Source organism: Nelumbo nucifera, chromosome 6, assembly GCF_055504915.1.
Source record: "Nelumbo nucifera cultivar China Antique chromosome 6, China Antique-T2T, whole genome shotgun sequence".
NCBI classification, from domain to species: Eukaryota; Viridiplantae; Streptophyta; class Magnoliopsida; order Proteales; family Nelumbonaceae; genus Nelumbo; species Nelumbo nucifera.
In genome coordinates, this window is record NC_142654.1 from 67,852,056 (window position 1) to 67,867,825 (window position 15,770).

Sequence of the window (15,770 nt, forward strand, 5' to 3'; positions counted from 1 at the left end):
CACAAAAAACGTGCAACAAGTATTTAATTGCATTTTGATAAATGTTCCAAATGCAAAGGCGATGATTAGCCTTTAGGAAGACATATTGTATGGCCTTTGCCATTATTGTACATTGATTTGTTAAGATTATTATTGGCTTTTCCCCATCCATTGCATTCAAGAATGATTAAAAATCCACTTAAATGATTTAATAGTCTCATAATACATTAATGCAACTCCAAATATTACTGTTTGGATATGGTAATTAACATCGACAAATGATTGTAAGCTCAATTGGTTCTAAAGGTGGTGTCAATGCAAGTTACATCCCAAAACAAATGATAGTCAAATACCATTCTTGTATTAATCCAAAAGGCATTTGTAATTTGATATATAGAATCAAGTTGTATGGAGTGGAAGGGTGAAGATTTCTCCATTCGCAACTTCTTAAAAAAAATTTAAAATAGCTCATGCATTACCCATTTTCATATTGTTATATCTCTTTGTACACATCTAATTATGATAACCAGCATGAGTGAATCCTAGATTCTCAACTCGTCCAAGCTAATTGGCTATATACTCCATAATGGCTTTTGGACAATGGTAGAGCCAGGAATTTTCTTTTGGGGGGTGGCAAGTTAAACAAGAAAATGAGGTGGGAGTAGAAGAGGTAGGTTATGTAGGAAAATGGAGTGGGAAGGTTTGACTCATTTTATTACATTCTTTACCTTACCTCTATTTAGTAACTATATATAAATATTATCTAACAAAAAAGTTTGGGGGCCAAGGACCCCCCCCCCCCACCAACATACTTGGCACCGCCCATGCTTTTGGAGTTATACCTAATTTATTTGCAAGATTAGCTTAAGTAGTTTGGGCCACTATCATTCTCCTATATAACCTTAGCACGCATGTTTTGCTTGGAGTTATAACCTCATGATTGTGTTCATTTTCAAACTGAGTGATGCAATATTGACCACTTTCTTTCAAAGCAACAAGCATGTGTGCCTAACATCTAGTTATTACATTGTCATGATGATATTTCACATTATCTATTTGTCCATCTTTTTGATAATCCTGAGCAAAATAAAAAAAGTCATATTTCTTATTAATATATTTTATGTTGTATGTCCATTGCTCTTTTGAGTACTAAATCAAATTCTTGTGGCATATTCATTGTAAAATAGATATGCATCATCCAAATTATCAAAAAAATATTCCCAACTTTGGCTCTTCTATAGTGCTATCTATTCATCATCAACCCCTTCATCAAATACCAATTTACATGTAACATAGCAATCATTATTTGCAAGATTTTCATCTTCACTACAGAACCTAATACATTTTTCATCTTGTTTATCCATTTAAAAGTTTTTGCCAAGATACCACACATTCTTTTAAAATTAGGTACAGTTAAATATAAAAAGCACCCATGCATGTATGATTACAACGCTTTTAATATCAAGAAAAAAAAAACATATGAGGATTATGAAAAGCTATAGGGATCACCCCCATAATACACAAATACTTGGCATTAACAAACAAATGTTATCAGTCCTTTCATAATGCACCTAAAACATAACTACAAAATGCATTGTAAGAATTTAATAGTCCTAGAGGGTCATAGCCCCAGATGTAATTATATTCTAGCAATTGTAGGAGAGTGTTGGTTACTTAGTCTCTTGGGGAGTTTTATTTCTAAATTAATTAAAAATTTATGTTGTAGTGGTAGTGATCTTTAGGGCATGTTCGTTTGCTCTGAAGTCTGGCATCTGAAAGTGCAATAATTACATTAAGAGGTATATTGGTATTTGTGAACTTTTCTTTCTTCTTAACATTGAATGCAAAGAATGTTGTTCTGAACTCTGAATTCTGAATTCTAAAAATGATCAAATATCCATTTTGACCCCATATATTAGAGTTTTTATATGTCTTTCTAAGGGTATAATTGGAAAACAAAAAGTTGTATGATTACACTTTAAGAGATAATAGATAAGAGAAAACGAACAACCATTTTTCTCTTAAAGTTGAAAGATTTCTCTTAAGAGATAAGAGTTAAGAGGAAACGAACATGCCTTTAGTATGAATTTGCATCAACCCACCTTCTAATATCCAAAACCATGGGAGTTAAAAATTGAAATAATCTGGTTTTGATGTGAGCTAATTTGTCTCATGCCATAAGAATTAAGAAGTTTTGATGGTTTTAATTATGTTTGATGGGTGTTGGAGACTCTATTACACTAAGGTTTAAAACTTGTTAGAATTTTTGAAATTTCAACATTTCTTCCTTGTTCCAAGGATGATTGGAATGGAGGGTTGAAAAATACCTAGTTTTAGCCCATAATAGGTTATAAATAGGAGAAAATTTGGATGGTTATGTAAAATCTATACTACTAATAAAAGAGCGAATAGCTCTGCATTCTAGACTTTTCCTTAGACCTTTACTACCCTTCTTTGTCTAACTGCTTAGTTAGCAAATGAAGGGCAAATTGGTAACTATACATTTATCACTATAGGTGTGTTTCGCCGAGACCCTCTCTTCCACTACTTTGTTTCTCCCTCTTCGGTTTTTCTCTCGGAACTGAGAAAGAAGACATTATCTTCCACTTGTTCCGAATCTTTTGGTAGGTTTTTCTACTTCAAACCCTCAGTCTTTCGGTTGAGAATACCCTATCTCCCATGAACAATTCCATTATCACCCATTTGGTTTCTCTCTTAGAAATGAGAAAGAAGACCATATTTCCTACGTCTTTATACTCTGTTTCATTTGAGAATGAACTCTCCCACAAAGTCTCCCACCATTTCTCTCATGACTGGGGATTACAGTTATCTGGAAATCTATATAAATGGGGTTTGTGCTTCCCTTGGAGTATGCACAATTCCAATAGAGCAACCAGAGGACTCATTTGTGAAAGAGGAAAGCAACGGAGGACTGAATATTCGACTAGAAGAGCAATAGAAGGAAAGGAACTCAACCAAATAAAAAGAGGAATTTTTGAAGGTAATGTTTAATATTGAATTCCTTATTTTTCATTCTTGTTGTTGGTTCATGTAATTACAGCATTTACATGTGGAATAATGAAATTGCATCATTTAATTCGTGTAATTACAACATTTACATGTGGATAATGAAATTGTCAATGATGCAATTGCATCATTTATTTTTCTATTTAATATAAATTCATTATGGTTGAGAGAAATTGTCAGTGATGCATTTGCATCACTTAATTTTTCTATTTAATGAAATTGAAGTTATATTTCTATTTAATCAAGTTGAGAAATCAAGTTCCACTATCTGTTTAATGTACTGTAATTTATTTTAGGTGTTACAAAATTTAGATAGATTTTTTTAGGCTTAAATCAAATTTCATTCATTCAATTTGATTCGTTAAATTTTTTTAGGTGTTACACCATTTTGTTTCATTTTCTATTGTTTAATGTTATTCATTGTTTCTTTTATATGAAATTATAGTTAACGTATCAGTTTATTTTATCCATTTCACTTAGTACGCATATGACAACATTTAACGAGATGGGTATTTCCTTCAAAAATGCACTTAATGAGATGTGCTCCAAATTGCGCATGTCAACTCCCATATTCTTAGTTGAAGAACTCGGAAATGATTTCAAGGCCTCTATTCTAATCACAATCGAAGCCGACAATTGAAAATTCTATGGAAATGGATGTATTTTTAGAAAGGACGTGAATTATGAAGACTTACGGTTTTATATGCATAAATGCTCAAAATTAGAAATGTACATTGATGATTTGAAAACAAAGCTACTTAAACTAAAAAATAGCCTTAATGACACTAGATTTGTGAGAAATGAAGGTACTGATGATGAAGAACCGGAAGAAGATGATGAATATGTTGTAGGGGGAATTTAGTTTATCTTGTGTTTAGTTTATGGATGATGTTAGAGTGAATCATAGTAATAGTGCTTGTTTTATAGTCATGTTTTAAGTTTCATTGACAATGTTGTTTATGTTCTAGGACAGTTTATAATAGATTTCCATGTACAAGGTTGTTCTTATTATTATTATATAAAGTATAAATGTGGCCAAATCAGGAAGACCAAGAAGAATGTAACATTTACAACATCAGGTAGTAAATACGATGCAGAATTTTCATCATCAAGCTCTCAAACCTCAATGAAACCTCATCATATCAATCAAACTAATCTGTATCAGTTCCAATTGCAGAAACCCCTCTAAACAACAACTTTTATCCAGAAAATCCAGGCTTGATTTTTTCTTGATTTCTTCATAAAAGTTCCACAAAAATCATTTACTTAATACAATTCAAGCTCTAACAGAATGTAACATTCACTCTTCAAGCAGTCACACCAGCTAATGTAATCTAAACAGACTAGCGACATCAACAAGGCTCCATAAGAGTAGTAATCAGCATAAGCAAACCTACGGTTGTTCTGCTACCAAGTTGCAATAAAGAAATACAGAGTAAGAGGAGTAAAAAAAGTGGATATCATATATACTCCCCTTCATGCACTTATAATAAACAATGTAAATCCAATCCTTAACAACTTCTTCTTCTTCATTGTCCAACTCTGGTCTTTCCCTAGCCTGTTCATTACATCTATCTTGATTGTCCAAATGGCTTGTTTTTTTTAAGACTAAATCTGTGTTTTTTGTTATTGATAGATAATAGTGATGAATTTTATTAATATGAATAGGAGATAATATACACCAATAGCACCCACATGTAGATAAGTTTATCTTACCAAAAGAAGAAAAACCAACTAGAAATGAGCCTATAAAAGTTGTTCCCTATTTACCACTTGCTTGGCCAAAGAGTCATCTAAGCTATTTGCCGACCTGAGTACCCATTCATAGCTTATTATCATATTCATTGTTAATTGCTTAACAACACAACAAAGATAACGGATAATTAATAGAGAGCACATGGTTCTACACCATGTGAAAATAGAAAGATAACAGAGAATTAATGTTTGTTGTGCTGATTACCCAGGAACAGAGCTAATAAATGACAATCCGTATCTCTGAAAACACCTCCTACACCAAAAGATCCCAGGTTGTCATATCTAAACACATCAAAGTTGAACTTTATGTAGTTGTTTTTAGGCAGAAACCAAACTTGCTAAGTTCTAATCTTTAGATCTTTACTTTTTGAATTTTATAACAATAAAACCATTCTTTGTTTGAAGAAATGATGTTTTTGTTCAGTTTGAAATGCCATTAATTGCATTGCTCTCTTGTGCAGCAAGAGGGTTAGTGGTCGTTTGAGTTTTGTTATCAACAGCAATTGTGGCAATTTCATTTGGAGGAAGATAAGGTAAGCTCTTCAATGCCTCTCAAAGTCTCTTAAATTTTAGATACATTATATGCATTCAGGTAGCTTAATTAAAGGATATGAAACTTTTGGATTTACAGTTAACAGTCATAAGCAATTGATTAATCAACAAAAAACTACAATCAATCATTTCTCTCTCCCTCTATATATATAATTTAATTGTATAGTTCAATTATATATACAATTAAATTATACAGTTAACAGCCATATATATATATAATTTAATTATATTATAATATATTTTATGATTTTGAACATCATACATTTAATGTATGACCAGCTTGTCCAAAAATCATTAAGAGATAATAAAAATTACATGTAAAAATCAATCTAGCTTTCCTGCCACCAAAATATCAAATTGCCTTTGGGAGTAGTCTATGATACTAGGAATCCATGTCTGATACCATGTCTTGTTGTGTCCTCGTTGTATCTGTCTCATAGGGAGTACTACATTTTTAGTATCATAGTAGTATATGATACTAAAAATCCATGTCTAATACCATGTCTTGTTGTGTCCTGTGGCATTCCTGCATTTTTTGTATATTTTCAAAAGTCTTGTTTATGGTTTGGACAACAGCTCTTTATAAATGTCTGACAAAAGAAAATTTGACTATAAGGCGTATGGGGTTGAATGGTGAGACATGCATTCTTTGTAATGTGGTTGTGAGAACAATGATAATTTGCTTACTCGATGCAAGGTAGCTAATTTATTGTGGGAATTAGTGAAAAGCATTTTTTGTGGTTGTTGGCTACAAAGCAATAACTGTAGAAGATTTTATCAAAGACTGTAAGCTTAAGGGCCTAAGCAAGGAAGGCAAAATTGTTTGGAAGACTATCCTCTTTTTGATTAACCATCTATATCACTGAGGAATGCAGGTCAATAGTGGATGCACTATGTGCAAGCCACTGAAGGTTAGCATACTTTGTTTATTCTCTCTCTCTCAAAGACACATCAACCCTTTTACATCTTGGTTGATTCCAACAGTGCTTGAATCTAGAAATTTCTTTCAGAAATCCCTTCAAAATGTTTGGTTGTTTTGCTAATAAGCCTTATTTAAAATCCATTTATAGTTATCCCTAAATCTTGATTCTTGAGATTACAATAATGTTATGTGCATTCTAATTTCCTTTTGAAGTTTGGCTTTATATTCGTTCTATGTGGTTTAAAATTACGAAGGAATTGTTTGACTACTTTTTTGTTATTGTTAACTCCACCTCTCACTTACCAGTAAAAGTTTTTCATTTGATTACTTTTCTTTTAACATGATCACACCATATGAAATTTTGGGTTTTCTCTTTGGCATTTCCTTTCAGATTCCTTAAGGTTCATGAACATGTTTGCTTAGTTTTCCTTGGCTTGCATTTCTTATGGTGCATGGCAGCTCTAGGTTTAATAGAATTTGGAGTTCTTGTCAAATTTACTTTGAAATATCATTGGGTCGTTGAATTGTGTTCTTGTGTGGGAGTAACAAAGAGGGTGTACAAAGAAAACAAACAGGGATCAGACCCCTGAAAATTACACAGGAGGGATCTTATCACAGTACAACACTTCTAAAAGAGCACCTAATTTTGCTAACCCATCTACAAGAGCATTAAGATCCCTTGGAATCTAACACAAGTGTACGTTTGTAGCTGCCAATAGATCCCTTGCCTCTGCCTCTTCTATCTTGTTTCAAAAGAAATTTTTAAAAGCTTCTTTTTTCAACTTGACAATGTGTTCATTTCTAATTAACTGTAAGCGACAATTTAAATCATGCTTTATTTAATTACCATCAGCTTAAAGCAAAACTAAGGGGTTATTTTTTATTACTACTTGATGCATTTTATATGAAATTTTATTGTTTGGTATCATTTATTTTAGAAATGCTTTTATATGCATTTGGGATGACATTCCTTTCAGCAATAACCATGGAATTTAATACATTTTTTTTATAATTAGTAAAAAATGTGATTAATTAATAGTCAATATTACAGATTTTATTTTTTTAGATATGATTTTTATATATCTTTTTTTCCTAATAAATCCATATTTTATCAAGTACATTGTTCATCAACTAGTTTACCCAACCAAGTTTGAAGACCTATTGACAAGGTTATTACCATCTTGTTTGAAGGGTTCATCATATTAGGGTTCATTGCTTTGGAGCATTAATTATTTCACTATTTATTGTCTTTTCTTCTTTTTTGCATTTCTTCGTTAACTTTTTTTCCTTTTTAATGTGAATTTTATTGTTTTACTCGGTACATTAGAATTCATTAAAGTAATTTTGGTAATGTTGGTAATCTAATAAGACTTCTAAGTAGCTTGTTGATGATCTACACAAAAAAACTGTAGCTTATTGATGACACTAACATTGTAAGAGTATGGTTATGGCTTTGTTTAACTTTTATTTGGTTATTTTCATTAAAACAAAGAAGTTGATTGGACCTGATTTCCCTTAAAGAAAATGAAAAATAAATTAAGATTTCCACTCAAACAATTTGTAATGTTAAGAAAAAACAAAAGAAACACAAAATAAATATAACATAAGAAATGATATATCAGATCTAAGGCAAAATCTGTGGGGGAAGTCATTAATATAACTGTTGACAAAGTGAGTCCTGGGCCTCAATCTCTAAATATCCTCCTTGACCATCCCATTGCGATCTTTGTTTCATGCTGACCTTGTACTAATATGATGTATGTTGTTTGTGTTGGGGGCTCTTTAGTTTAGATCTCCTGTAGTGATGTGTTATACCATTACATCTTATCATCAATAAAAATTTACCTTATCTTTCTCAAGAAAAAATGGGAAGATTTTGGAGATTCCTTTCAGTGGAAGGTCCACTTCTTGAATTTTGTGAATATTCCCAATACCCTGCAACTAAAACTAAACTTTGATGGCCCTATGATGGTTACACTCTTCTATTGGGATAGTGAAACTAAACTTTGATGGCTACCCATTGGGCAATTTGAGACAACAGTCTGGTCTAGTATTGGGGGAGTGTTTAGAAACCATGAGGGTAAGATCTTATATGTTATTTTAGTCCCATGGGTTGGGGAACTCCATCAGAGCTGAACTTTTTGTCCATACTGCTAGGACGTAAAATGTCTAGAGATTTCAGCTTTAATAGGGTGTAAATAGAAGGGGATTCGTAGGTCATTTATAGGCTATATGCAAGGAAATTTAGTAGGTCCATGGAAATATTGGCAGCAATTAAGCGAAGCTGGATTTGATAAAAAAAATAAAAATAAAATTAAGAGAAGATGGATCCCTTGTAGGGTCAGAAGTGCAAAAGGGTAGGGTAGTACTTGAACTTAGCAATGCTATTTAGAGGGGAGAAGGTGTATGGGGAGGAAAATTATATGTAATTAGAGTTCAGAGTTTGTTTTTTATATAAATACACAACAACATGTAATTTATTATAGTTAATAAAGTTTTCAGTTACCTATAAAAATATAAAAGCATATGAAGAATTTTGAAAAATAAAGGCTACAACCTTCATGCTAATAACATGACACTCTAACCAATTAAATCAGAAATTTATTAATTTAAACACCCTTACACATCTGCAATTTGCTTATCTTTTTGTATATTTTGATATTAACTTCAATGGCTTCTTTGCGATGCTTGGGCTATCTTTTGTGTGCATGTTGTCCAAAGCTTTCATATATCTAGTACTTCTTGAACTTGATTTTTTCCTTTGTTATTTTTTACTCTTATCATGCTTTATGAGTTTTGTCATTTCTGCAGTTCTAGGTAATGCAGAATTTTTTGCATGTAATGCATGCATGTCTATATTTACAATATACAATTTTTTTCTTACTTTGAAATACTAAATACCTTTTTAAAGATATATAGTATATTTTCATTGGGTGTTAGTTATAAAATGGGAGATTGTAGCAGATTGCCATTTTGAAGAGAGGTGCCTAGCATGTACAAAGAAGGAACCGTGAATTTTTTTGCCCCTTAGACAAGACATCAATCTTCCATCATTTTAGGGCAGCAGCCACTCACCTCGAATAGTTTCCAGATTTATACCAAATCTCAAAGAAGAATTTGAATTGCAGCAATAAGTGACTGATTCTATATGCTCATCACAGAAAACATAGTTTGCAGAGTCTAGCACCACACCTTCCTTAGAAAGTTATCCCATGTTAAAATTCTATTCAGCAAGGCAATCCAAACAAAAAAATATGATCCTTGGACCTGCTGATATAGTTGTAAAAAAATGATTTTACTATGAAATTTCCACAAGTCTTCCATTCCCAACCTTTCTATCACTTCCCTCATTATCTCTACAGGGAAGCATTCCTAAACAACTTGGATGTTCACAACTGTTAAGGAATTTAGATTTGTCCATCACTAATATGACATGTGAAATTCCTTTAGAGTTTCAGAACCTTAACTGTTTGTAAGATCTACAACGCATTGACAATAAGCTTGAAGGTACCAATCCTCCTCTTATTGGGGCCAATACCAATGTCATTGTCCTTGACATGTTTGAAAACAAACTTTTAGTCAACATACTAGCAAATCTTTGTAAATTTCATAACTTATTGTTCCTGAGCATTGGGTCAAATATGTTGTCTGCTAACATTCCGTATGGGCTAAAAACATGCAAGTATTTTGTACAACTAATGTTGGGAGATAATAACCAACTAACAGGAAGCCTTCCTATTGAATTATCAATACTTCAGAATCATTCTGCACTGGAGTTGTATCAAACCCAATTTTCAGTACACAGAAATGATTTATTAATAAGAAGAAAGCATGGTTACAACTAGAGGTTGTGAAAAAAAATGAACACAGCCTTAGAAAAGCTGATCGAACCCAATAATTACAATTGAGCCCAATATAGATGAGTACTTTGCACCCCTTGCTTTGCTAGACCATCTGCTAACCTGTTGGCAGTTCTCCTCACCCATTTAACTTGGATTGTCATGTCCTTTGATAGACATTTAAATCGCTTGAATTCATTCCTCAAATGCCATGACACCCCTCCCCCTTTTTCAACCATTTCATTACAGTTTCTGAGTCTCCCTCAATGATCGGTCTATCAATACCCAACTCTTTTGCCTTCTCCACTCCATATACTGCAGCCAATAGTTCTGATCTTGCCACATCACCTTGTTTAGCAGGTCCCGAGTATAAAGCTATGATGTTTCCTTCTTCATCCCTAATGACCTCGTATGCCTGAGGGGCCCAGATTACCCAAACAATTCCCATCAAAATTCAGTTTCTTCCAGCCACCTATCGGGGGTGACCACTTCTCAGTAGATTTTTGTCTTCTAGATGACGAGGCAGCGATTACACCCCATGCCCTGAAAAAGTCTTCAATCTTAAAATCTAAAATCAGTTTCAGACCCATAGAGGAGAGTTAATGGTCCCAAATTTCTACAGAAATAGGCCAATGAGTAAATAGCTGGTTGTTGTCCTTTTCTTCTTGGCCAAACAACACACACATCATATATTGCATTTGGATTCCTCGCCTGGTTAGGTTCTTTTTAGAGGGACTTCTATCTAGCACCACACCCCAAACCAAGGCATTGACTTTAGAGGGATTTATATCTAGCACCAGTCTGGGGGATCAGATTGCAATACATTTGGCTTCTTTTTACCTCTCAATTTGCCAACCTATTAGCAATATTTTTAACTGATCTTGGAGCCTATCTGTATGTTTTTCTTATCCCCATTGCTAGCTTTGTGATTTCTCTTAATATGTGTCTATGCGGGTTCTGCTTCATTACTTAGCCATCATATAATGAAATGAGAGTCTCTTTCCACCAAAATTTCTTTTGTAGTACATTGATTTGCCAACTACAATCCATGTACAACAGCCAATGTTTTAGCCTGAGGAGAATCTCTATAACCAATCGGCCATCAGTGTGGGTCCAGGAAAATTCCCTTACCGAATAGGACCACATAAACTCAACATAATGGTGTCAGTGTGATCTCTGAGCACTCCTTCCATCCGAAGACTTAGGGTTACCTAGAAAACTACTGTTGAAGTTAAGCTTGGTCTTCCCAGCTTCTGGTGCAGTCTACTCTTGAATCATTGCAGTTCATTGTTTAGCTAAACCAGCCAATTCTTGCCAGTAATTAGAATAGTCTCTATAGAGACAACTTTGAATGTTTACCAAGGCCTACAACGAGGTACTCTGATTGTAATTAGATCAATTGTGTTTCTGATGTCATATGATATCATTGAAGATTCAATTATCTCTCTTGTACCAAAAGCTTTGTAGAATTGTTGCCCTTGTACACTTCCACATGACCAATTTTGAAGATTGACTGCATCATTCCTCTATATATCATCAAAATAATGTATCTCTTCTATTGAATAGATGTAGCTAACCAATTCAGAACCTTTGTTATACTATGTTCATCTTTGTTATTGCTAATTTATTTGAGCATTTATAAATTAGGCTTTCTATTTCTTCTTTTTTACTGAATGTTTATTTATTTTTTAGGGATCTGCAACACAAAAACGATTTATTAATAAGAAGAAAGCATGGTTACAACTAGAGGTTGTGAAAAAAAATGAACACGGCCTTAGAAAAGCTGATCCAACCCAATAATTACAATTGAGCCCAATATAGATGAGTACTTTGTACTCCTTGCTTTGCTAGACCATCTGCTAAGTTGTTGGCAGTTCTCCTCACCCATTTAACTTGGATTGTCATGTCCTTTGATAGTCATTTGAATCGCTTGAATTCATTCCTCAAATGCCATGACACCCCTCAATGATTGGTCTATCAATATCCAACTCTTTTGCCTTCTCGACTCCATATACTGCAGCTAATTGTTTTGATCTTGCCACATCACCTTGTTCAGCAGGTCCTGAGTATAAAGCTATGATGTTTCCTTCTTCATCCCTAATGACCCAATAAACCTTATCCGCATTCATTTTGGTGAAATAAACCCAATAAACCTTATCCCATTCCTTTCTTTATTCTTCCCCTTGATTCTTCCAACCGCAATGTCTCTGTAATGGTCCAAAAGTGCATCGACTTATTCCCCTTCCTTTGATTGTTCCAATCTCAACGTCTTTCAAGTGGTACAAAAATGCACCAGTGCGTTCTTAAAGGACTCAACACTCTAATTAATCAAAAATAATTTTTTCTACGTGTGTATTGAAATTTTTTCTACAATTTATTTTTAATCTTTTCATACTTTAATCATGATCATGACAACATCCCACGTGCAACGCACATGCCCTCTTACTAGTACAATTAAAAGAAGGGACAAGATAAATGGGATATGAGAAAATTTAGAGAAAGCAATATAGATATGGTGAGAGAAAGAAAAAAGAAAAATTAGAGAAAACACTCATAAAAAGGCAAAATCGAATTGTAAATCATGTATTCAATAATATAATTTCACATTCTTGCAAATTTTCATAAATTACTTTCCTGATGACCGTGGTTAGAACTAGGGTTGTTCACAAATAAATTCAAACCGACCAACTCGGCCTGACCCAACCTGATTTGACCTGTTTTTCTTCACCACTAGTCGGTTTCTGGTTGGAAAGATGGATAAACTGATAATTCGGTTCGGTTTGTGAAAACCGAAACTGAACTAAACCGAACCAAGTTATCTATAAATCTGAAATATATATTTCGGAAATGTATAAATTTAAACCAAAACCGACCCAAACCGACCAGGTTGGTTTTGCTTAATAGAGGGTCGGTTTCGATTTAATCTTAAACGAAAATTGAAGAATGATTATCGCCAGTTGACTCCATGCCATCGTAGCTCAGTTGTGTAATGAAATTGCCGACGATCTCTTGCTCTATGGCTAGGGATCTGATGAAAAATGGTGGGAAGGGGAATTCGAATGAGTGAGAGTAAAAAAAGATAGTTTTAGTTGGTTTTGTCTTTTTCTAACCGGGTGAGTCGAATTCACCCACTTAACGAGAGGATAACATTAACAAGAGCTATAGATTTGAATAGGGCGATGTGCACACCTCTTATTAAGGTCTTGTTCATTTTTCAAAATGTCACTTACCCAAGTAAATGTTTCTCTCCCCCCCCCCCCCCCCCCAAGGTGGAAAAGTTACTTGCCCACTTGGGAGATGGGAATCACTTACCCAGGTAAGTGATATCCAAGGAAACTAACTTTATTATGGGGCCCAAAGTTTACTAAAAAAGAACAATGTAAATTTGGTAAGTGAAAACCTTAGAAGCTACACGCTCCTTGTGAAATCGACAAATTCACTGGATTTAACCTCTATATTGATCATCTAAGTCAATCTCTTGGGATTTGGGGCATGCCATCAAATTGAAAAAGGATAGAACATTAGTAGTTCAGCAGTGATTCTTGATCAGTGTCGGTGGATCCTTGCATATTGATCCTGTTCGAGCTGTATCCAAGCTGTCGTACTTGCCACGTGGACGCCATACTCGACAAGCTCAGCCATGTCAGTAACATTGAGTGGGCGATAAGGGCGACTTGCAAAGACCTTCGGGAGGATAAGCTTCAAAGATTATGGACCTTGGCCTCTCTGAGTAAGCAACACACAAGAAACAAAGCATATCTCATTGAGTTATGACACATTGCTATTTAAAGGTATCTCTGCCCAAGGCCAGACATCTATCTCTCTATAGCTCTCCTGCTCCTATATTGCTCTTTTTAGCTCGGACCAGCTTGCTCTTGATAGCCCAGCCCAATCCAACACCCTTACCATCATTTACTAACTTGAGCGTAGGAGCACCTTCTCGAAGATCTTATCCTTGGGACTTTGACTATCTTCTACTTAAAGATCCACTTGATGCATGATTGCACAACTTTATTCCAAGTTCGGCTTTGGTCAGGGCAAAGCCCGTTCTAGCAGCCTTTATATCCTTGCATTGAGAATATCTCCCCGCTTATACACTATTTTATGGGGAGATATTCTCAATGCCAAAGATCAAAGTATCGATATCGGGTATCGTCAAGGATTAAAATATAGGTATCGAGTATCGTATCGGACCACCTGGATACGGGTACGGATACGGATACGCTTTGGAAATGCATGGATACGGATGAAAAAATATGGAGATGCTTGGATACATTAGGAAATGCATATAAATTCCCTAAATATATTAATAACATTACATTTAAGGTTAAAATAGTCAAAATTAATGTATAAATGCATAGGAAATGTATATTCTAATGGTATTTGTGAATAAATATATTACAATTAATATAGCGGGATGCATAGAAATCATACAATTTTTATTGATAATCTATCAATCTAGAGTCCTAAAACATATTATATAAATTTTCACAGATTAATACATGTACAAAGCTATTATTTATTTTCAATTAAAGTTCATGTCACCAAACACATGCAAGTATTATATGTAATTATTATATCAATTGCTTTTTATTTTTACATATTTACATTTTAACATTAACTAAATAATCAACTAAAAATTAATTCTCAAATGTTTGGTAAACAATATTTTATTTTTGTAACAATAAAAATGTTATTATAAAATGTAATTAAAATATCAATTAATAATTTATAAAAATATATAATCTTAAATTAAACTCTCTCAAAGATACTAAAATTTCTAAGATACATATCGTATGCAAATTCATAATTTTTAATTACTAAATTTATTATATTATTATTAATATTATAATTTTTATAATTTTATGAAATAAATTGTTATTTTTATAAATAATAAATACATTTTTATTTAATGCAAATTAAAATATTAATTAATAATTTATAAAAATTTGAAGATACATTTCTCATTCAAATTTATAAATTTTAAGTACTAAAATTATTATTCTATTATTAATATTTTTATTTGTATAAATTTTTTGAGATTAAAAGCCTCATTTTGATATGAATGCGGATTTGAGAAATTATTTATTCCATTAGTTTATTAAATATTAAATTTAAATAATATTATTTAATCTTTACTTGGAATTATTAAACATAAATATAAGTTATTTGTTAGGATTAGCATTAAATAAAGAAATATTTATTTCACTTTATAACAAAAACTAACGGTTGTCTTAATGGCATACGGACGTGTTCAACTCTGTGTACATGCGCACGGTTACTTGGTTTTCAAACCTTGTCGGTTGCAGATTTTTCAAATTAGACGCACGAAAGTTTGGAAATGCCAATCACCCGTGTATCGGTCCGTATCGACGCGTATATTCTAATATACGATATGGTCCGATACCGAGATTCTAATACACAATAGGTTATATGAAGAGAAATATTACAATAAATAATACCGAGATTTAGTATTTTATTTAAATATTATAATTTTTAGTATTTTATTTAAATAAAATTATTTTTTAATTTTTGGGAATACTTATTAATTTAGTATTTTATTTAAATAACAACTATTTTTTAAATAGTAAATATGTTTTTATTTTACACATAATTGTAAAATAAAACAAATAAATCATTTAAGATAGATAAAATAAATTATATTTAATTTTCAGTTTTTATTGATTTTGTTGGAA

General features: G+C 32.8%; 1 long non-coding RNA gene across 1 annotated transcript; it reads left to right on the forward strand.

Moving 5' to 3' along the window:
* Positions 1-2,522: 2,522 nt before the first annotated feature.
* On the forward strand, positions 2,523-11,697 carry LOC104606909 (uncharacterized). Its single transcript, XR_736862.3, has 2 exons — positions 2,523-2,980; positions 5,223-11,697. It is a non-coding gene; the product is annotated as an uncharacterized LOC104606909 (long non-coding RNA).
* The last annotated feature ends 4,073 nt before the right edge of the window (positions 11,698-15,770 follow it).